This window comes from Mus caroli, unplaced genomic scaffold (genome assembly GCF_978045245.1).
Source record: "Mus caroli unplaced genomic scaffold, Mus_caroli_1 scaffold_7, whole genome shotgun sequence".
NCBI classification, from domain to species: Eukaryota; Metazoa; Chordata; class Mammalia; order Rodentia; family Muridae; genus Mus; species Mus caroli.
This window is the reverse complement of record NW_028227262.1, coordinates 24,904,159-24,926,502: the sequence shown is the minus strand read 5'-3', so window position 1 is coordinate 24,926,502 and position 22,344 is coordinate 24,904,159. Positions and strand designations below refer to the sequence as shown.

At 42.4% G+C, this 22,344-nt stretch overlaps 1 pseudogene; it reads left to right on the top strand.

Moving 5' to 3' along the window:
• The first annotated feature begins 2,036 nt into the window (after nucleotides 1-2,036).
• Nucleotides 2,037-4,660, top strand: LOC147003815 (ubiquitin-associated domain-containing protein 1 pseudogene; annotated as a pseudogene).
• The last annotated feature ends 17,684 nt before the right edge of the window (nucleotides 4,661-22,344 follow it).

Here is a 22,344-nt window from a genome sequence, read left to right as displayed (position 1 = left end):
TTGAGAAAAATACATCCAGATACTGCACTCCCTTGTGTTCATATTTGTCTGTCATTCATTTCTCACCGACTCTTTGCTCACCTGTCACCACCACCCCCACCCCACCCCCGTTGCCGGCAGATCAGAGACCTAATGGAGGTTCGTGCGCAGCAAAGCCCAAGACCAGATGGGTTTAGTACAAAATTCTATCAGACCTTCAAAGAAGACCTAATACTAATACTCTTCAAACTATTCCATGAAATAGAAAAAGAAGGAGCACTATCAAATTCATTCTATAAAGCCACAATTACACTTATACCTAAATCACAAAAAGACCCAACAAAGAAATAGAACTTCAGACCAATTTCCCTATGGATATTGATGTAATAATACTCAATGAGATTGTTGCAAACTAAATTCAAGAGCACATCAAAATAATCACTCACCATGATCAACAGGCTTCATCCCAGAGATGCAGGGGTGGTTCTATATACAGAAATCCATCAGCATAATCCACTATATAAACAAACTCAAAAAAAAAAAACCACATGATCATCTCATTAGATGCTAAGAAAGCATTTGACAAAATTCAACACCCTTTCAAGGTAAATATCTTGGAAAGATGAGGAATTCAAGGTGCATGCCTAAACATAGTAAAAGAAATATACAGCAACCCAGTAGCCAACATCAAACTAAATGGAGAGAAACTTGAAGTAATCGCACTAAATTCAGGGACTAGACAAGGTTGCCTATTCTCCCCCTACCTATTCAATATAGTACTGGAAGTCCCAGCCAGACAAACAGACAACAAAAGGAGGTCAAAGGGATACCAACTGAAAATGAAAGTCAAAATATCTCTATTTGCAGAAGATATGATAATATACTTAATTGACCCCTGACCCGTCCAGCAGGTCCAGTTATTCGAGGGTCTCGAGGGGACCTTCTCCTAAGAACCAAATGGGGGAAGAGAGGGACGAGGGCCTTGTACAAATAACGACATGGAAACCGTTCTGGAATGTATCAAAGCCCCGAATCTATTGAAAAAGGTCTAAGGCTTAAATGCACAAGCAAAAGGGGAAGTACAGATACTTATCAGTGGGAGGGGTAGGATAATACAAGCAAAAGGAGAAGTACTTATGGGAGGGGGGCAATAGAAATTCTTTCTTTTGGCAGCTACACGGGGAAGCAGGAACTTGGTGGTATCAGGGTATGGTCAGGACATCGGCGATGGCTTAGGGCTGGAACATTCTCGGAATCAGTGTGGTGGTGGCCCGCTTTTGACCCCCTTTTCTTCTCGGGGGGAGAGGCCCAATTCAGAGATCAAGAGTTGTCTTAATAGCTCCCAACAGACCCCAAGAATTCCATCAGAGAAATCCTAAACCTGATAAAACTTCAGCAAAGTGGCTGGATATAAAATTAACTCAAACAAATCATAAGGCTTCCACTACTCAAAGGATAAATAGGCTTAAAAAAGTAATTATGAAAAAGACACCCTTCACAATAGTCCCAAACAATATAAAATCCTTTGCTGTGACTCTAACCAAGCAAGTGAAAGATCTGTACGACAAGAAATTCAAGAGCCTGAAGAACAAAGTCAAAATTATATATTTTTAACATCTTATATTATATATGCTTATGAATACAATGATTTGAAATATGTATACACTGTGAAGATTAAATATAAAATTTAATTCACATAGATTTTTTTCAAGCACTGGCATTATTTCAAAACTTATGTACTTAGAAGTATGTAAATCAAAGGATATTACATGCTTGTAAAAAATGTCCATTGTGTGTGACATCCAATGTGTTAATCTTTTTTTAACTCTTTAATCCTTTTGTACAGTCCTGACTCTATCACCCTCTTGCACCCCAAGCGTTCCCCATCCCATACATCCTCCTCTACCCCACATGTTAATCTGTTGTTCTCTTTCTTTTTTCTTTCTTATTTTTTAATTAATTTATTTATTTATTGGTCTGTTTCTTTCACTCACACTCACACATTCATTCATTCATTCACTTTTGCTGCAAACATTATAGGAGACAGAACATAGAGCATGGCGCATGCTAGGCAGGTACTCTACCATAGTGTTACTTCCTTAGCCTTTATAAATCTTTAAAAGACTGTGTTTCTGAGATTGTATTGAATTTGTGCCCATCCTTTCTCAATTGTCTGATTAGTCAACATTACAAGTGTATGTCACCAAGCCTAACTATTAACATATTTAGATGTGAAAATATCTAAGGTAAAATCTACCACGAACTCCAATCCTAAACATCTATGCTCGAATGCAAGGCCATACAGATTAATTAAAGAAAGTTTACTAAGGCTCAAAGCACACACTGAACGTCACACAATAATAGTGGGAGACTTCAACACCCCACTCTCATCCATTGACAGATCCTGAAAACAGAAACTAAACAGAGACACAATAAAACTAACAGAACTTATGAAACAAATGGATTTAACAGATATCTATAGAACATTTTATCCTAAACAGAAGGATATAACTTCTTCTCAGCACCTCATGGTACCTTCTCCAAAATTGACCATATAATCGGTCACAAAACAGACCTCAACATACACAAAAATGTTGAAATAACCCCATCCATTCTATCAGATCACCACAGACTAAGGCTGAACAACATAAATAATAGCAAGCCCACATACACGTGGAAGCTCAACAACACTCTACTCAATGATAACTAGGTCAAAGAAGAAATAAAGAAATAAATTAAAGACTTTTTAGAGTTTAATGAAAATGAAGCCACAACATACTCAAATTTAGAGGACACAATGAAAGCAATCCTAAGAGAAAAACTCATAGTTCTGAGTGCCTCCCAAAAGAAACTGGAGAAAGCATATGCTAGCAGCTTGACAGCACACCTAAAAGCTCTAGAACAAAAGAAAGCAAATTCACCCAAGAGAAGTAGAAGGCAAGAAATAATCAAACTCAGATCTGAAATCAACCAAATAGAAACAGAAAGAACTATACAAAGAATTAACCAAACCAGGAGCTGGTTCTTTGAGAAAATCAACAAAATATTTAAACCCTTAACCGAACTAACTAGAGGGCACAGAGACAGTATCCTAATTAACAAAATCAGAAATTAAAAGGGAGACATAACAACAGAAACTGAGGAAATCCAAAAAATCATCAGTTCCTACTACAAAAGCCTACACTCAACAAAACTGGAAAACCTGGATTCTAGTTTAGTGTTTTTATGGGATTCATGAGTATACATACTTGGTCTCTGATTCTTGTGCCTTCTCTTGGGTTCTTTTCCTTCTGTTGGTTTGTCTTGTCCAACTTCAATGTTTTTATTTTATCTTATTATACTTTACTATAAAAATAAAAGCAAAAAAGGATATTTATGCAAGATTGAAAATTAAAAAATAAAAGCCAAGAATAAACAAAGAGATAAACAAACATAATACTACCAGTCAGCATATTTTTCAGGACCAAGACGTTTTGTTATTGATTAAAAAAAAAAAAAAAAAAAAAAAAGCGTGTTCCTTTTCCACTCCCTAAGGTGGCTGATGTCTCAGCAGAAGAAAAGAAGAAACAAGAGCAAAAGGCTCCAGACAAAGATGCTATTCTCAGAGCAACGGCCGACCTGCCTGCCTGCAGCACCGACCGGACTGCTGTTCAGACCACCATGAGAGACTTCCAAACAGAACTCCGGAAGAGTTCTGTCTCTCATTGATGTGCCACAGAAGCTGTTAGCACTGAATCCTGATGCAGTTGAATTGTTTAAGAAGGCAAATGCTATGCTGGATGAAGATGAGGATGAGCAAGTGGATGAGACTGCCATGGGCTTTCCTGAGAGCAGAGCCTCAAAGGCCCTTCGGCTGAACCACATGTCAGTGTCTCAGGCCATGGAGTGGCTAACTGAACACTCAGAAGATCCAGCTATTGACACACCTCTTCCGGGCCATGCGGCTCAAGCAGGAGCCAATGCTGCAGCCACTATCTCCTCCACCTCCTCTGAAGCTGCTGTGGGAACTAGTGTTGAAGATGAGGAGTACCGGGATGAGCTCACAGAAATCTTCAAGAAAGCCGGGCGTGGTGGCGCACGCCTTTAATCCCAGCACTCGGGAGGCAGAGGCAGGCGGATTTCTGAGTTCGAGGCCAGCCTGGTCTACAAAGTGAGTGCCAGAACAGCCAGGGCTACACAGAGAAACCCTGTCTCGAAAAACCAAAAAAAAAAAAAAAAAAAAAAAGAAATCTTCAAGAAGATATGCAGGAAGAAGGAATTTCAAGCAGATGCTCGGGCTATCATTTCGCTGATGGAGATGGGCTTTGACGAGAAGGAAGTGATTGATGCCCTCCAAGTGAACAACAAACAGCAGAACGCTGCTTGTGAATGGCTGCTGGGGGACTGGAAGCCATCCCCTGAGGAATTGGACCAGGGCATCGATCCCAATAGCCCCCTCTTTCAGGCCATCCTGCAGCTGGGTTTGACAAACCCTAAGAAATTGCTAGCATTTGAAGACATGCTGGAGAACTCGCTTAACAGCACCCAGTGGATGAATGACCCAGAGACGGGCCTGGTCATGCTGCAGATCTCTAGAATCTTCCAGACGCTGGTTTCAAATTCCCTACCACATTGTCTTATGGAACAAGCAGTTCTGATGGGAGGGTGTCATTTGTGGCTCCAGTTTCGATCTGGAAAATAGGAGTGATGCTTATGCGGTGTCCCAGGGAATGTGAACAAATGGATTGCCGTGAGTTGTAGCTTAATCAACACCAGGTATCAGTCCTTCCTCCAGTTTTGTCTAAACCTCTCATGGAATGCTTCTTTTGAGAAATTTCTAATCATTATCATTCTGAGTATGATGCACAGTCATGTGTCTGCCACCTTTCTGGGTTTCTAAGCATGAGAGAAACAGGTGTGATCATGCCCATGTCCATACCTGTGACCACACCCATGTTTTGAGTTGCTTGTTTTACCTTTTCTGACGGAAATTTTCTCTTACCAGGTCTCTGCCTGCCTCTTCAGGAGTCCACTTCAACAGTTTCCACAAGTTTCTAGGCATCAGATCCATTTATTAAGTGTTGTTTGTTTTGGAGAACCAAGTCCTAAATGGGTTGCCTTCCTCAAACCTGTCCCCTTGAAGTTCAGGGATTTATTCGGGACAGGAGCAGAAAGGCTGTGAGATACAAAGTTAAGGATAATTCCAAGTAAAAACGGTGTGTTCCAGATGAAGTGGACTGATGTACACACACATGAACTCATAGAGTCTGTGGCAACATGTACAAAACCAACACAGGTTCAAACCAGATAGGGTTCCAGCACTGAGAGGAGGAAGTGGCACTCAGTCCCACCCTCTAATCAAGATGTTATTTGCTATTGATACCTGAAAGCAAAAGGAAAATCAGTTTTCTCCAGTGAAATGTCTATCAACCGAACTCTAAGGCAGGCCCTATGCCCAGGAAGAGATGGCCAGTATAAAATGAACTCCATAGATTTGTTGGGGATGGAGTACCTTTTGTTTCTTTTTGTTTTGTTTGGGTTTCTTGCCTTATTGTTTGTTTTGAATTTTTTTTCTTTGTTTTTGAAGATGGGGAGCATGAAATTGAGAGGGTAGAGAGTGAGAAGGGACTAAGAGTGGGGGGAGAGGGAATGATCAAAATATATTGCATGAAAATAATTTTGTTTTTGTTTTTCTTTTTTTTTTTAATATTTTTATTACATATTTTCCTCAATTACGTTTCCAATGCAATCCCAAAAGTCCCCCATAGCGCCCCCCACTTCCCTACCCACCCATTCCCATTCTTTTGGCCCTGGCATTCCCCTATATTGGGGCATATAAAGTTTGCGAGTCCAATGGGCCTCTCTTTCCATTGATGGCTGACTAGGCCATCTTTCGATACATATGCAGCTAGAGACAAGAGCTCCGGGGTTCTGGTTAGTACATCATGTTGTTCCAACAATAGGGTTGCAGATCCCTTTAGCTCCTTGGGTACTTTCTCTAGCTTCTCCATTGGGAGCCCTGTGATACATCCAATAGCTGACTGTGAACATCCACTCCTGTGTTTGCTAGGCCCCAGCATCGTCTCACAAGAGACAGTTATATTTGGGTCCTTTCAGCAAAATCTTGCTAGTGTATGCAATGGTGTCAGCGTTTAGAAGTTGATTATGGGATGGATCCCTGGATACGGCAGTCTCTAAATGGTCCATCCTTTCATCACAGCTACGAACTTTGTCTCTGTAACTCCTTCCCTGGGTGTTTTGTTCCCAATTCTAAGAAGGGGCACAGTGTCCACACTTTGGTCTTCATTCTTCTTGAGTTTCATGCGTTTATCAAATTGTATCTTATATCTTGGGTATCCTAAGTTTTGGGCTAATATCCACTTATCAGTGAATACATATTGTGTGAGTTCTTTTGTGATTGTGTTACTTCACTCAAGATGATGCCCTCCAGGTCCATCCATTTGGCTAGGAATTTCATAAATTCATTCTTTTTAATAGCTGAGTAGTACTCCATTGTGTAAATGTACCATAATTTCTGTATCCATTCCTCTGTTGAGGGACATCTGGGTTCTTTCCAGCTTCTGGCTATTATAAATAGGGCTGCTATGAACATAGTGGAACATGTGTCCTTTTTACCGGTTGGGACATCTTCTGGATATATGCCCAGGAGAGGTATTGCTGGATCCTCCGGTAGTACTATGTCCAATTTTCTGAGGAACCGCCAGACTGATTTCCAGAGTGGTTGTACAAGCTTGCAATCCCACCAACAATGGAGGAGTGTTCCTCTTTCTCCACATCCTCGCCAGCAACTGCTGTCACCTGAATTTTTGATCTTAGCCATTCTGACTGGTGTGAGGTGGAATCTCAGGGTTGTTTTGATTTGCATTTCCCTGATGATTAAGGATGTTGAACATTTTTTCAGGTGTTTCTCTGCCATTCGGTATTCCTCAGGTGAGAATTCTTTGTTCAGTTCTGAGCCCCATTTTTTAATGGGGTTATTTGACTTTCTGGAGTCCACCTTCTTGAGTTCTTTATATATATTGGATATTAGTCCCTTATCTGATTTAGGATAGGTGAAGATCCTTTCCCAATCTGTTGGTGGTTTTTTTGTCTTATTGATGGTGTCTTTAGCCTTGCAGAAGCTTTGTAGTTTCATGAGGTCCCACTTGTCAATTCTCGATCTTACAGCACAAGCCATTACTGTTCTATTCAGGAATTTTTCCCCTGTGCCCATATCTTCAAGGCTTTTCCCCACTTTCTCCTCTATAAGTTTCAGTGTCTCTGGTTTTATGTGAAGTTCCTTGATCCACTTAGACTTGACCTTAGTACAAGGAGATAGGAATGGATCGATTCGCATTCTTCTACATGTTAACAACCAGTTGTGCCAGCACCATTTGTTGAAAATGCTGTCTTTCTTCCACTGGATGTTTTTAGCCCCCTTGTCGAAGATCAAGTGACTGTAGGTGTGTGGGTTCATTTCTGGGTCTTCAATTCTATTCCATTGGTCTATTTGTCTGTCACTATACCAGTACCATGCAGTTTTTATCACAATTGCTCTGTAGTAGAGCTTTAGGTCCGGCATGGTGATTCCACCAGAGGTTCTTTTATCCTTGAGAAGAGTTTTTGCTATCCTAGGTTTTTTGTTATTCCAGATGAATTTGAAGATTGCACTTTCTAATTCGTTGAAGAATTGATTTGGAATTTTGATGGGGATTGCATTGAATCTGTAGATTGCTTTTGGCAAGATAGCCATTTTTACAATGTTGATCCTGCCAATCCATGAGCATGGGAGATCTTTCCATCTTCTGAGATCTTCTATAATTTCTTTCTTCAGAGACTTGAAGTTTTTATCATACAGATCTTTCACTTCCTTAGTTAGAGTCACGCCAAGATATTTTATATTATTTGTGACTATTGAGAAGGGTGTTGTTTCCCTAATTTCTTTCTCAGCCTGTTTATTCTTTGTGTAGAGAAAGGCCATTGATTTGTTTGAGTTAATTTTATATCCAGCTACTTCACCGAAGCTGTTTATCAGGCTTAGGAGTTCTCTGGTGGAATTTTTAGGGTCACTTATATATACTATCATATCATCTGCAAAGAGTGATATTTTGACTTCATCTTTTCCAATTTGTATCCCTTTGATCTCCTTTTGTTGTCGAATTGCTCTGGCTAGGACTTCAAGTACAATGTTGAATAGGTATGGAGAAAGTGGACAGCCTTGTCTAGTCCCTGATTTTAGAGGGATTGCTTCCAGCTTCTCACCATTTACTTTGATGTTGGCTACTGGTTTGCTGTAGATTGCTTTTATCATGTTTAGGTATGGGCCTTGAATTCCTGATCTTTCCAAGACTTTTATCATGAATGGGTGTTGGATCTTGTCAAATGCTTTTTCCGCATCTAACGAGATGACCATGTGGTTTTTGTCTTTGAGTTTGTTTATATACTGGATTACGTTGATGGATTTCCGTATATTGAACCATCCCTGCATCCCTGGGATGAAACCTACTTGGTCAGGATGGATGATTGTTTTGATGTGTTCTTGGATTCAGTTAGCAAGAATTTTATTGAGGATTTTTGCATCAATATTCATAAGGGATATTGGTCTGAAGTTTTCTATCTTTGTTGGGTCTTTTTGTGGTTTAGGTATCAGAGTAATTGTGGCTTCATAGAATGAGTTGGGTAGAGTACCTTCTGTTTCTATTTTGTGGAATAGTTTGTGAAGAACTGGGATTAGATCTTCTTTGAAGGTCTGATAGAACTCTGCACTAAACCCATCTGGTCCTGGGCTTTTTTTGGTTGGGAGACTATTAATGACTGCTTCTATTTCTTTGGGGGATATAGGGCTGTTTAGATCATTAACCTGATCTTGATTCAACTTTGGTACCTGGTATCTGTCTAGGAACTTCTCCATTTCATCCAGGTTCTCCAGTTTTGTTGAGTATAGCCTTTGGTAGAAGGATCTGATGGTGTTTTGGATGTCTTCAGGATCTGTTGTTATGTCTCCTTTTTCATTTCTGATTTTGTTAATTAGGATGCTTTCCCTGTGCCCTCTAGTGAGTCTGGCTAAGGGTTTATCTATCTTGTTGATTTTCTCAAAGAACCAGCTCCTTGATTGGTTGATTCTTTGAATAGTTTTTCTTGTTTCCACTTGGTTGATTTCACCCCTGAGTTTGATTATTTCCTGCCGTCTACTCCTCTTGGGTGAATTTGCTTCCTTTTGTTCTAGTGCTTTTAGGTGTGTTGTCAAGCTGCTAATGTGTGCTCTCTCTAGTTTCCTTTTGGAGGCACTCAGAGCTATGAGTTTTCCTCTTAGAAATGCTTTCATTGCGTCCCATAAGTTTGGGTATGTTGTGGCTTCATTTTCATTGAACTCTAAAAAGTCCTTAATTTCTTTCTTTATTCCTTCCTTGACCAAGGTATCATTGAGAAGAGTGTTGTTCAGTTTCCACGTGAAGGTTGGCTTTCTATTATTTATTTTGTTATTGAAGATCAGCTTTAGTCCATGGTGATCTGATAGGATGCATGGGACAATTTCAATGTTTTTGTATCTGTTGAGTCCTGTTTTGTGCCCAATTACGTGGTCAATTTTGGAGAAGGTACCATGAGGTGCTGAGAAGAAGGTGTATCCTTTTGTTTTAGGGTAAAATGTTCTGTAGATATCTGCCAGATCCATTTGATCCATAACTTCTGTTAGTTTCACTGTGTCCCTGTTTAGTTTCTGTTTCCATGATCTGTCCATTGGTGAAAGTGGTGTGTTGAAGTCTCCCACTATTATTGTATGAGGTGCAATGTGTGCTTTGAGATTTACTAAAGTTTCTTTAATGAATGAGGCTGCCTTTGTATTTGGAGCATAGATATTCAGGATTGATAGTTCCTCTTGGAGGATTTTACCTTTGATGAGTATGAAGTGTCCCTCCCTGTCTTTTTTGATGACTTTGGGTTGGAAGTCAATCTTATCTGATATTAGAATGGCTACTCCAGCTTGTTTCTTCAGACCATTTGCTTGGAAAATTGTTTTCCATCCTTTCATTCTGAGGTAGTGTCTATCTTTTTCTCTGAGATGAGTTTCTTGTAAGCAGCAAAATGTTGGGTCTTGTTTGTGTAGCCAGTTTGTTAGTCTATGTCTTTTTATCGGGGAGTTGAGTCCATTGATATTAAGAGATATTAAGGAAAAGTAATTGTTGTTTCCTGTTATTTTTGTTGTTAAAGTTGGCATTCTGTTCTTGTGGCTGTCTTCTTTTAGGTTTGTTGAGGGATTACCTTCTTGTTGTTTCTAGGGCGTGGTTCCTGTCCTTGTATTGGTTTTTTTCTGTTATTATCCTTTGAAGGGCTGGATTCGTGGAGAGATAATGTGTGAATTTGGTTTTGTCGTGGAATACTTTGGTTTCTCCATCTATGTTAATTGAGAGTTTGGCTGGGTATAGTAGCCTGGGCTGGAATTTGTGTTCTTTTAGTGTCTGTATAACATCTGTCCAGGATCTTCTGGCTTTCATAGTCTCTGGTGAAAAATCTGGTGTAATTCTGATAGGCTTGCCTTTATATGTTACTTGGCCTTTTTCTCTTACTGCTTTTAGTATTCTATCTTTATTTAGTGCATTTGTTGTTCTGATTATTATGTGTCGGGAGGTATTTCTTTTCTGGTCCAGCCTATTTGGAGTTCTGTAGGCTTCTTGTATGTTCATGGGCATCTCTTTCTTTAGATTTGGGAAGTTTTCTTCTATAATTTTGTTGAAGATGTTTGCTGGTCCTTTGAGTTGAAAATCTTCATTCTCATCCACTCCTATTATCCGTAGGTTTGGTCTTCTCATTGTGTCCTGTATTTCCTGGATGTTTTGAGTTAGGATCTTTTTGCATTTTCCATTTTCCTTGATTGTTGTGCCCATGTTCTCTATGGAATCTTCTGCACCTGAGATTCTCTCTTCCATCTCTTGTATTCTGTTGCTGATGCTTGCATCTATGGTTCCAGATTTCTTTCCTAGGGTTTCTATCTCCAGTGTTGCCTCATTTTGGGTTTTCTTTATTGTGTCTACTTCCCTTTTTAGGTCTAGTATGGTTTTGTTCATTTCCATCATCTGATTGGATGTGTTTTCCTGTTTCTCTTTAAGGACTTCTACCAGTTTGGTTGTGTTTTCCTGTTTTTCTTTAAGGACTTGTAACTCTTTAGCCATGTTCTCCTGTAGTTCTTTAAAGTCCTTCTTGATGTCCTCTACCATCATCATGAGATATGCTTTTAAATCCAGGTCTAGTTTTTCAGGTGTGTTGGGGTGCCCTGGACTGGGCGAAGTGGGAGTGCTGGGTCCTGATGATGGTGAGTGGTCTTGGTTTCTGTTAGTAAGATTCTTACCTTTACCTCTCGCCATCTGGTAATCTCTGGAGTTGTTATAGTTGTCTCTGTTCAGAGGTTGTTCTTCTGGGGATTCTGAGTATCCTCTGTCAGCAGACCTGGGAGACAGGCTCTCTCCTCTGAGTTTCAGTGGTTAGAGCACTCCCTGCTGACAAGCTTTCCTCTTAAAGGGAAGGTGTACAGATATCTGGGGTTTGGACCTCCTCCTGGCCGAAGAAGAAGGCGGAAAACAGGACCTTTCCCAGATGCTGTGTTGCTTTGGCAGGTCACAGAAGCTGTAGGCTCCTGTGGTACACACTCTCAGCTGTGCAGACTAAGTTCCTAAGTTCAGTGGAGTCCTGGATCCAAGATGTGCTCCCTGCTCCTGAGGCAGAGGGCTCCTGTGCAGGGCAGACCACTGTCTTCCAGCTAGGAGGGTGCTGGATGTCTGTGGCCCCAAAAGGGTGCTGCCTCAGCAGCTCTGTGGCTCCCGCCTGTCCCAGAAGCTGTCTGCCTCTGTGGTCCTCACTCTAACCTGTACAGACTAAGTTCGGCGGAGTCCCGGAGCCAAGATGGCGCTCCCTGCAGGGCAGGTCACTGTTCTCCGGCTGGGAGGGTGTCGGATGTCTGCGGCCCCAAAAGGGTGCTGCCTCAGCGGCTCTGTGGCTCCCGCCTGTCCCAGAAGCTGTCTGCCTCTGTGGTCCTCACTCTGACCTGTACAGACTAAGTTCGGCGGAGTCCCGGAGCCAAGATGGCGCTCCCTGCAGGGCAGGTCACTGTCCTCCGACTGGGAGGGTGCCGGATGTCTGCGGCCCCTAAAGGGTGCTGCCTCAGCAGCTCTGTGGCTCCCGCCTGTCCCAGAAGCCGTCTGCCCCCGTGGTCCTCACTCTGACCTGTACAGACTAAGCTCGGCGGAGTCCCGGAGCCAAGATGGCGCTCCCTGCAGGGCAGGTCACTGTCCTCTGACTGGGAGGGTGCTGGATGTCTGCGGCCCCAAAAGGGTGCTGCCTCAGCGGCTCTGTGGCTCCCGCCTGTCCCAGAAGCTGTCTGCCTCTGTGGTCCCCACTCTGACCTGTACAGACTAAGTTCGGCGGAGTCCCGGAGCCAAGATGGCGCTCCCTGCAGGGCAGGTCACTGTCCTCCGACTGGGAGGGTGCCGGATGTCTGCGGCCCCAAAAGGGTGCTGCCTCAGCGGCTCTGTGGCTCCCGCCTGTCCCAGAAGCTGTCTGCCTCTGTGGTCCTCACTCTAACCTGTAGACTAAGTTCGGCGGAGTCCCGGAGCCAAGATGGCGCTCCCTGCAGGGCAGGTCACTGTCCTCCGACTGGGCATGAAAATAATTTTAAATAAAAAAAAAAATCTTTAAAAACTTATTAGTCCTAATGGCTGTACTATTAGGCTCCTCTTCAGAAAGTCTTTTCCTGAGCCAATGAGTTCAAGAATATCTCCTACTTTCTCCTCTATCATATTCAGGGTCTTATGTGGAGGTCCTTGATCCATTTGAAGTTGAATTTTGTACAGAGTGAGAGATTAGGATCAAGTTTTATTTTTCTACATATAGCTATCCAATTTGACCAACACCAATTGTTAAAGATGCTGTCTTTTCGGTGTATTATTGGACTCTCTGTCAAAAATGAGGTGGCCATAGGAGTGTAGGTCTAGGAGTGTAGGTCTGAATATGCATCATCCATTCTACTTCTAGAATTGAACAAAAATGAAAACACAACAGGCCTTAAATCTGTGGGACATAATGAAAGGAGTCATAAAGAGAAGGTTTGCCAAAGACCCCAAAAAGCATCCCTATGTGCTACTACCACCTCAATCACCCTCTGCTCCTAGTGTCAGAGCAGTAGGTTCAGCAGCCTGCACATGATGAAGACCTTGCTGCATTTCAGGCCCCACTCAGAACTAGTTGCTTTTTTTAGGGACTTGATATATTCACCAGAGTAACACATTCTTGTGAGGAATGTGTAACCTCCAAAATGCAAAAAGGGTCCTAAGCCTTGGTAGTAGGAGATGCTGGCTGCAACACCTTATCAGCCTGGAAGGGCTACTTCTGCATGACCCATACCCTGGACTCCTAGAAGATTTACTGAGGTAGAAGGCCCTTGAAATTGATTTGGATTCATTGCCCCATTTTCTGCTTTACCAACAAGGCAGGAATTGTTATTATCTCCTACTCTTTTGGGGGTTGGTCTTATGCACTGTATATTCAGATGCTGAGTTCTATGCCCCAAGATCAGGTTTTATTTTTATTATTATTATTATTATTATTATTATTATTATTATTAACCAGTGTGTGATAAAGAATGCTCCCCAATAATCTCTGATTTGACAGTAAAAGGCTAGAGCTTGTGCTTGGAATGGAGAGAGAGAAACGTGGGACTTGAGATCCAGTAAGGGGGTCTCAGGTAGTGACACAGAGAGAAGGAAAAAGAGGAGGGAGGAGAAGGAGGCAGCCATTATGCAGGATGGACCAGAAGCACATGGCCAAGAGAAGTTTGCTCTGAAGACAGGCAACTATAGCAGAAGCTGCCAGAGACATTAATTTGGCAAGTAATGTGGCATTCATGTGGGTTTGAATAGCATAGAAGAATTAGTATAGCTCAGAACCTGCCCCGCAGAGTGCCAACAGCTTATTAATAAATTACAGTATTTCTGTGCCATTTTCTTGGGAGCAAAACAGGCCAAAGTAGGGTAGAAACCCCTAATAGATATTAATAAGCAAAAATGGGTGTATTGACCCCACAAAAATATTGATAGCAATAAACTCCTTTGGTTCAGTTAATATTATATCATTGATATAATAGTGTGATCTCAGCATCCAGATTCCTGCCATCTAAGTTATGACACAGAGATCAAAAGCTAATATGATCTTGCTGTAGAAAAGTAAAGCAATTGTTTCTGGCTGTCTTTTTATGGAGAAGTATTGAGAAAATGTACTTGTAGGATCAATAGCTGTATACAATGTATCAGGGCTGTATGAATGTAAGCTCAAGTAAGGAAACTATAGCTGACACAACAGCTACAATTGAAGTCACTACTTAATTAAGCTTATGGTAACAAACTATCATTTATGGTCCACTGGTCTTCTGCATGAGTTAAAGAGAGGTATGGTGAGATTAATGGGTATGCAAGTGTACATTTTTGAGGTGGTTTGTGCCTGCCAAATAATGCCTAAAAAGATGTCTTTTGGGATAAATCTTGGCTAGAGCGTTTTTGCTAGTTTTAGGTAGAAAATTGGTAATGTTGATCACTAAGCTTCCTCGTCAGCCTGTATTTTGGGTGATGGAGAGAAAAGGGCTGCTTGTTCAGAGGAAGACAACTGATGTTTGCATTCATACGTGCTTCCAGAATGGTTTGACTCGATAGTTTATAAACCTTTTTTCTGTTTGGAACAAGTAACTAACTGGTTAGTTAACTGGTTAGTTAACTGGTTAGTTAACAGTCTAAAACAGCATGTACCAAGTTGCTGGGGAACGGGGGTTGTTTTGGGTTTTGGTTTTTTGGTTTGTTTGTTTATTTGTTTGTTTTTTCTTCTGACTGACCACAGCCTGACTAAACTTTCTGAAGGAGACCTTGGCTTTAGAAAGTTTCTGGCTTTCCCTGGTACTTTGTGACCTTCTGACCCCTCTCAGCAAGGGCCTCCAGGCAGCAACCAGAAACTTAGGGCATCAGCCAGACAGAACCACAGCTGGAAAGGAGACTCGGAACTCTCCAAAGGCCTTCTGCTTGCTAAAGGCTGCCCCTTCCCCAGAGCTTAGGAATATTACAAACATATTTGTCACTCAAAGTTTCAATTCTAATTGGAGGCAGGTGAAGAGCCACAGGGCACAAACTTTTGAAGGACTATAATTTTCATTTGCTGTTGGAAAGGAGGGAAAGTTGGGAGTAAGATAATAAAGCAATTAAAAGTTTTCTCAGTAACAGTGAGGAGACAGGCCCTGAAGGTAGCTTGCATCAGTTTGCAGCAACAGGGAAACTCCTCTGGGAGGCCTGGCCCAAGGCGCAGGTCTGAAGTTTGAGTGTTGCCTCAGCAGCTGATGTCATGATGTCAAGTTCCACTTCTGTTTGTTAGAAGCTGTTATCCTTGCCCAGGGGGACTTTCTAAGTCTGCTCTCTGCTTTTCCATGCCTCATGGACGTGCAGGCCCTGCTTTGGGGGGGGTGGGAGGGCACACTCCGTACTCTAGCCCTCCACACCACTGCAGAATCCATTGTCAGAGCCTAGTGGCTGCATGCTGTGACCCTTCCAAACCTGTGCACACTGCCTTATCTGAGGCAGCCTTCTCTGTTACATATGTACAAAGTTACATAAACCCCTCTTGGCATAGGCCCCCTAAAGTCAAAACCTAGGAGTTTCAGTTATCTCTTACAAATTACTTGGTAAGAAGTACTTTTTTCTTTTTCAGATGAAATCTGTCTTATTCCCAATATTCCTTTAAAATCTGGTCTGTCTTATATAGAGTATTTCATGTCTCCCCATGTACCATGAACTGGACAAAATCTGCCTTAAAGAAACTGGTTTTCTATACATTTGAATATCCACTTCTAAAGGTATCTTTCTGTGAATAAAGGATACTAAGATTAAAAAAAACAAGACCATGAATCATTCGTCTCCCTTTATTCTTGTGCTTGCAGCACTGCTGTTACTGCCACCTTTAATGGTGTTGTGTACCACAGATGCTGTGACTCTAGTCACCAGGAAGTGGCTCTGAGAACTGAATAGAGAGCTCCACCTGTTTGCACATTTTCTGTGGAGAAAACACAACAGTATGTTTACCATCAACACAGAATGTATTTTTCTCACATGCTTTTCAGTGTCCAAAGAAGGACATATCTGCATGGCATTTGAAACCATGGTATAGAATGTTAATTTCACAGAGAATGGCACTCAGAAGAAGTAAATATAAAGTCCATAAGGGCACAGAGAAAACTCAGACATGCTTCTATTTTATTCCTAAATTGAACTGGAAGCAACAGTAGATACAGAAAAATCATGAAAACTAGATTGCTTTCCAAGTCTTGTCAATACTAGGTGTGCAGGTGACAGAGGTATGTGGCCTCCATATCAGATAAACCCTTTAATAGTGACAATTCCTTTACAGACTTGGTACTTGAAGCTTAGGGCTGGGAATGTTGTTAACTTGCTAGAATGTTTGCTTAGCACGCACAAGGCCCTGACTTTGCTGTCCAGCGCTGCATAAACCAGGCATGGCAGTTCATGGCTGTCATCCCAACACTCAAGTGTGCAGGCAAGAAAACCAGAAGTTAGAGATCTTCTTCAGCTATACAGTGAGTTCTACACCCTTCCCAGCTATACAAAACCTTATTCTCAAATAGAAGAGGCTGCAGTTTGGGAGGCTTGAGTTGTTCGACTGATAGACCAAGGTAGCTGTAATTGTGTAGATTAAACTCAAGCAATCCCTTCTTCCAATCCAACCTGTCTCCACTGAAATCCAGGTAAGTGACCTCATCCTTTCTAGACATTAGAGCTTCCCACAGAAAATGAAGTTTTAGATGCAGTATTCCAGATGCTTTCCAACTCTGTGTGTCTTGACTATGCTACAGAGAAAGGACTTTGTTATAAGACTGTAGAGCTTGTCTTAGCCTTCTGACTTCTGGATCCCTATGCAACCTCACATTCTCTCTCCCTCCATTTGTCCCCCTCCCCCTCCTTCCCTTCTCTTTTCTTAGTTTTGATATTCTCTGTAGCCTTGCCTAATCCTGCTCACTCCCCTGTTTTTAAAGGGCCACTCTACCCCTTCTCTGAAAGCACGCCGATGTAGCACAGGACCCTGCCCATCACCTCAGTCCAAGAGATCTCGTCCTTCTTCATGTTGTTTGCAGCAGCTGAACTAGAGCAGAGCCATTTGCTGACTCAGGATGAAGAGACAGTAGTTTTGCCCATTGCTTCTGCTTCTGGACTCCAGGATACTACCGAAGTGGTACGCCCTGCCTGTGCCTAGATGATCAACATTGAGCTTCTAAAACACTTTTTCTACCAAAGGAGATTGAAGGAGACAGAATCACTTATGTATTGCCCCATAAAGAGTGATTCTCAACCTTCTTAATGCTGTAACCCTTTAAAACAGTTCATGCGGTGACCCCCAACCATATTTTGTTGCTACTTCACAACTTAAATCTTGCTACTTGTTATGAATTATAATGTAATTATCTGATATGCAGGGCATCTGATGTGTGACCCTTGTGGGATATCAAAGTAATGCCAAACCTACATGCCTTATTTATGAATAATATTTGTAGAAAGAGCTTGGCAACAGATGTATTAACAACATCAGTTTTCTTTCTTCCACGAATGTTTATGAGGTCACCCAAAATGTGAGTGATTAGGATAGAAAAGATACAAAAGCAATATTGAAGTAGCTCAGTGCTTTTAGTATTGAGGTTTGAGCTGGAGGAGACAGGAGGCCTGTGGATGCTACAGAACTCCCAATGGGTGCAGGTGGTGCTTGGTGGCTTGTGACCTTCTCATACATTACACATCTAGACATGGGCTGAGTGCAGCTCTGGCTGAGTCTGTTGGGTTTGCAACATAGTGTCCCAGGCCTTGAAGTAAGGTGTGCTGACTGGCAGCTCTGTCTGTACAGGCCTCCTGAAAATCATGCCAAGTTGCAGGCCTCTGAAGAGAGGACACCCAGGGTCTGCTCCCTGCTCCAATTATGTGATAAAAGGAGAATCCAGATTTGCACTGCCTTAGTTCTCCCTAATACACTTTCCTCACTATACTCCACTATAGAGCCTACAGTCTTTAGAGACCGCCTAGGGCAAGAACAGTTAACATCCCCACACAAGTGTAGAATAAGGACTACTGTCTGACTTCCCATCTAACAAAGCTTTGAAAAGAACCAGGAAAGGAGCTGAGATAGCTTGGTGGCTGAGTGTGGGCCTTGCTTGTACAGGCCCTGGATCCTATCTCCAGTGCTGAAAACGCAAAAGGAAATGAAAAGTAGTTTACTGTCTGTAAGGAGCCACCCTCACATTCGCCATTACAAGATGGCACTGATGGCACTGACACCCGTGTTCTAAGTAGTAAACAAGCAAGCTGCGCATGTGCCGGGGTAGCTTTCCACCCCATGTGCTCTCCCTTCCCCGTGACGACAACTCCGGCCGATGGGCTGCAGCCAATCAGGGAGCGACACGTCCGAGGCGGAGGACAGTCCTCCATAAAAGGGATGGGTTTCCGCCATTCTCTCGCTCTCTCTGGCTCTCTTCTCCACTGGCTCCTGAAGGGGTAAGCAATAAAGCTTGTGCCGCAGAAGATTCCGGTTGCCCTGAGCGTGTTCTTACCAGGGGGGACAAAAGTGCGGGCAATAACTGTCTAAAAAGTTATTCAACTTCTCTTTTGGCCTGCTTAGAGAAGTCTCTATCATAAGGTACAAAAATTGCATTTTGGTAAGTGATAAAAGAAAATAAGGATGTGATAAGAACACAGATGTTCAGGGACAGAGATGGAGGGAATGGCCAACCAATGACTGCCCCAAATTGAGACCCATCCCATGGGCAAGAACCAATCCCTGACACTGTTAGTGATAGTCCATTATGATTGCAGACAGGAACCTAGAATAACTGTGAGAGGCTCCACCCAGCAGCCAATGGAAAAAGAGGCTGAGACCCACAGCCAGTCATTAGATGGACCATGGGGAGTCATACAGAGAATGATTTAGGTACCCAAAGAGGATAGGAACACTACAGGAAGATCAACGGAGTCAATTAACCTGGACCATTTGGGGTCCCAGAGACTGACTCACCAAGCAGAGGGAGCATGGGCTGGACCTAGGCTCCTTGCACATTTGTAGCTGATGAGCAGCTCGGTCTTCATGCCAGTCCTCCAACAACTGGAGCAGGGGTTATCCCTGAGTCTGTAGCCTGCCTGTGGATCCTGTGTCCCTAAATGGACAGCCTTGTCTGGCCTCAGTGGAAAGGATGTGCATAGTCCTGCAGCAACTTGATGTGGGAGTTGGAAGACTGACACCCAGAGGGGTTCTTTCCCTTCTCAAAAGAAAGGGAAAGGTGGAATGGGGAAAGGACTTCCATGTGGAACTGGGAGGAGAGGAAGGGCTGATACTGGGATGTAAAGTGAAAAAATAAATTAATTAAAAAACATTTAACTATTTATATACTACATATTTATGTATACTATATACTTATATATACCTATATTTATATATACTATATACTTATATATACCTATATGCTTATATTTATATATACTATATACTTATATATAGATATATACTTATATATACTACTTACATACTATTTAGCATTAATATCTGCCATTTACATAAAAATCCTTATAACTAATTAGCCATCTCACAGAGATGGTATGTTCTGAGAACTTGAGGGATAAAATGAAATAGCAAGGACCTACAATTAGGAAGTGATAAGGATTGGTTGAAGAAAGCTCCATAGTAGTATGCATGCCTCCCATGTACAAAGCCCTCAGTTAGACCGTAGTTCAGACAGGAATTCAAAGCTCTAGGAGGGTTTGGTTCTCCTACATAACCATGAGTGGTGGGTGGCCCATGCCCTCCAGATGCTGAGGATCCAGGGCGTTCAAGCAGTTCCCCACTCCCCCGCCACTTTTATTTATTTTTATTTTTTTATTTTTTTAAAACTTACTCTTTTATTTATTTACATTCCAAATGTTGCTCCCCTCCCCGTGGATCCCCCTCCCGCCCCCGCCCTGACTCAGAGGCACCTTCTTGGAGGCAAAGGGGAGTGGGGAGGGGGTCAAGTTGTCTCTTTAGAGTTTCTGGATTGCTTCTGGTTTAGAGTCCCACAAGCCTGCCTTCCTTCCATCAGCAGGAGCACAGCCCCATCTAGTGGACAAATGCCTACCAGACAGGCCCTTTGGCCTTGTATTTCTCTTTTCTTCTCCCTCTCTATCCTCCATACTATTTTCAAACTCAGGATCAAGCCTGCCCGGAGTATTGCACATACCGGGCAAGGGAGATTGAGGAAGGCCATCGCCAGCTCCAAGCCAGCCTGGACTACATAGATTCTGTTTCAAAAATAAATAAATAGCATTAAAATCAGTGTGGCTAATGGTCACAACTGCTGTATCTAACTGAACCTTGCATAGAAGCTCATTGGCCTAATGATTAAATTGGGGAAGAGGAATTAGAAAGATACCTTAAACTTGACAAATACACTCGAGCTTCCATTAGTTACATTACTCTTGTTATGTCAAAAATTCCTGGGTGTCAGCCAGAGAAAACTGCAAACCAGGTCCTGCAGGTAAGTGAGCAAGTCAGAAGGGGAGATGCAGTTGGTTATGAGGGAAGTTCTAGGATAGGAGAGAAAGCCATGACAAACTGGTGGTTAGTAATGTAATCAACCATGCATAAGAACAAACACACACACATACATAACACCCCATACAACGTCCTGCCAATCGTCTGAGGACTTAGAGATAGCTGAACACGGGAACCTTCCTGGAAGTGTTATGCCCAGAAGACATGGAAGCCCCCCGCCCCCGCCATCCTTTTCCCAATGCGGCCCTTCCAGGTAGCTGTGTTTTCACACCAGACTTGACATTTCTTGCCTGAAATACAGTGTCACAAAATAACCCAGTGTCAGGTCTTTTCACTTCACAAATGGGGATAAATTATTCGTTGAACAATTATAAGATAAAATGGAAATGGAGCAGTTTTATCCCAAATGGGCACAGTGGTGTTCCTCCCAGTGTTTTCCAGAATGATTAAGGGACCTGAGTTCAGGGACAGCTAAGTTCCAAAAAAAGCCAAAAGAAACACCAGCAGCCAACAATAGTACTGATTTTTTAAAAATCAACAGAACTTTTAAAATAGAATACCAAATAAGTCCATTTTCCCAGTTCCTCCGATCAAGATCGGATGATGTGACGAATGTAGTCCTGAGCCAATGAACTGTGCCTACGTGGACTGGGGTGAGGGGGAGTGGACTGGAGGGGATAAAGGGGGATGGCTGAGAGAGGTCGGGGTATTCTTTTTCCTACGTATTTGTGAGGTTCCTGAATAAACTGCCTTGAGAAGGACGTCGGTTTTGTCTCTTCTTTTCTGCTGGTCAGAGAAGGTAGCAACATTCAATTTTGTCAGCTTTTCTCTTCCTGCCAATAACAACATCTGGGTCCCTCTCTGCAGGGAAAGCCACCTCTAGACTCTTCCACTCTGGGCCTGGGGTAGGTCTTTTGTTAGAGAGAAAGACAGGGCAGTACTTAGGTTGAGTCCAGTCCTGAAGGTTCTTTGTTAACTTCCTGTGTGGGAACCCACTGAAAGAGACGTTGGAGATCCACCACTGGGTGGCGCACTGCCTTCAAGTCATTACTTAACACCCAAACTAGATCTGTGCATGTGTACAGTGAACCTGCGTTAAACAGGACCTCAAATAAGACAAGAGTTTATCTTTCACATCAGTTTATCCCAAAAAGAAAAATCTTCCCACCCCTCCATAGCAATGCTACCTTTGTCAATGCTTGTTAGTGAATAAAAAAATTATCATGAAAAAGAGGCTAAATAGCGTTGAGATTAGGGTAGAACCAAGGTTATTGGATCTAAGGTAATTAGAGGTTTTGTTTTGCATTTTATATCATATTTCTTATTACAGAAGACAGGACAAAATTTAAAAATCAGATCAGAAGTGTTTGAAATTGAATTGAGTATTTTAGGCTGTGAGAGGCCAGTCAGTGCTTGCAAGGGTGAGCCAGGGTGTATTTGCCCTCCTGACCGGAATAACTGGTACCATCTCCTGCAAGTGTGGCCCAGAACCCCCAAGCTACTTCTTAAAATACAAGTTAGATCCCAACATCCAGGTTTCATGGTGTTGTTATAGTTTGCTTCCTCTGGCTTTAGAATGTCTGTGCAGCATGGTTCAATGTGTAAATTCTGCACTCGGTGGTTCTTGATAACATTACTCCATACACATCTGAAAATATGTCCTGACACTTTTGTAGACAAGGTTGGAAGAGGGAAATTCTATTGAGAGGGTCAGGAGCTGTTCAGGGGACATCAGTGTAAGACTGTCACCCTGATAACAGTGTCCTCAGAGGAGTCAGCTTTGAG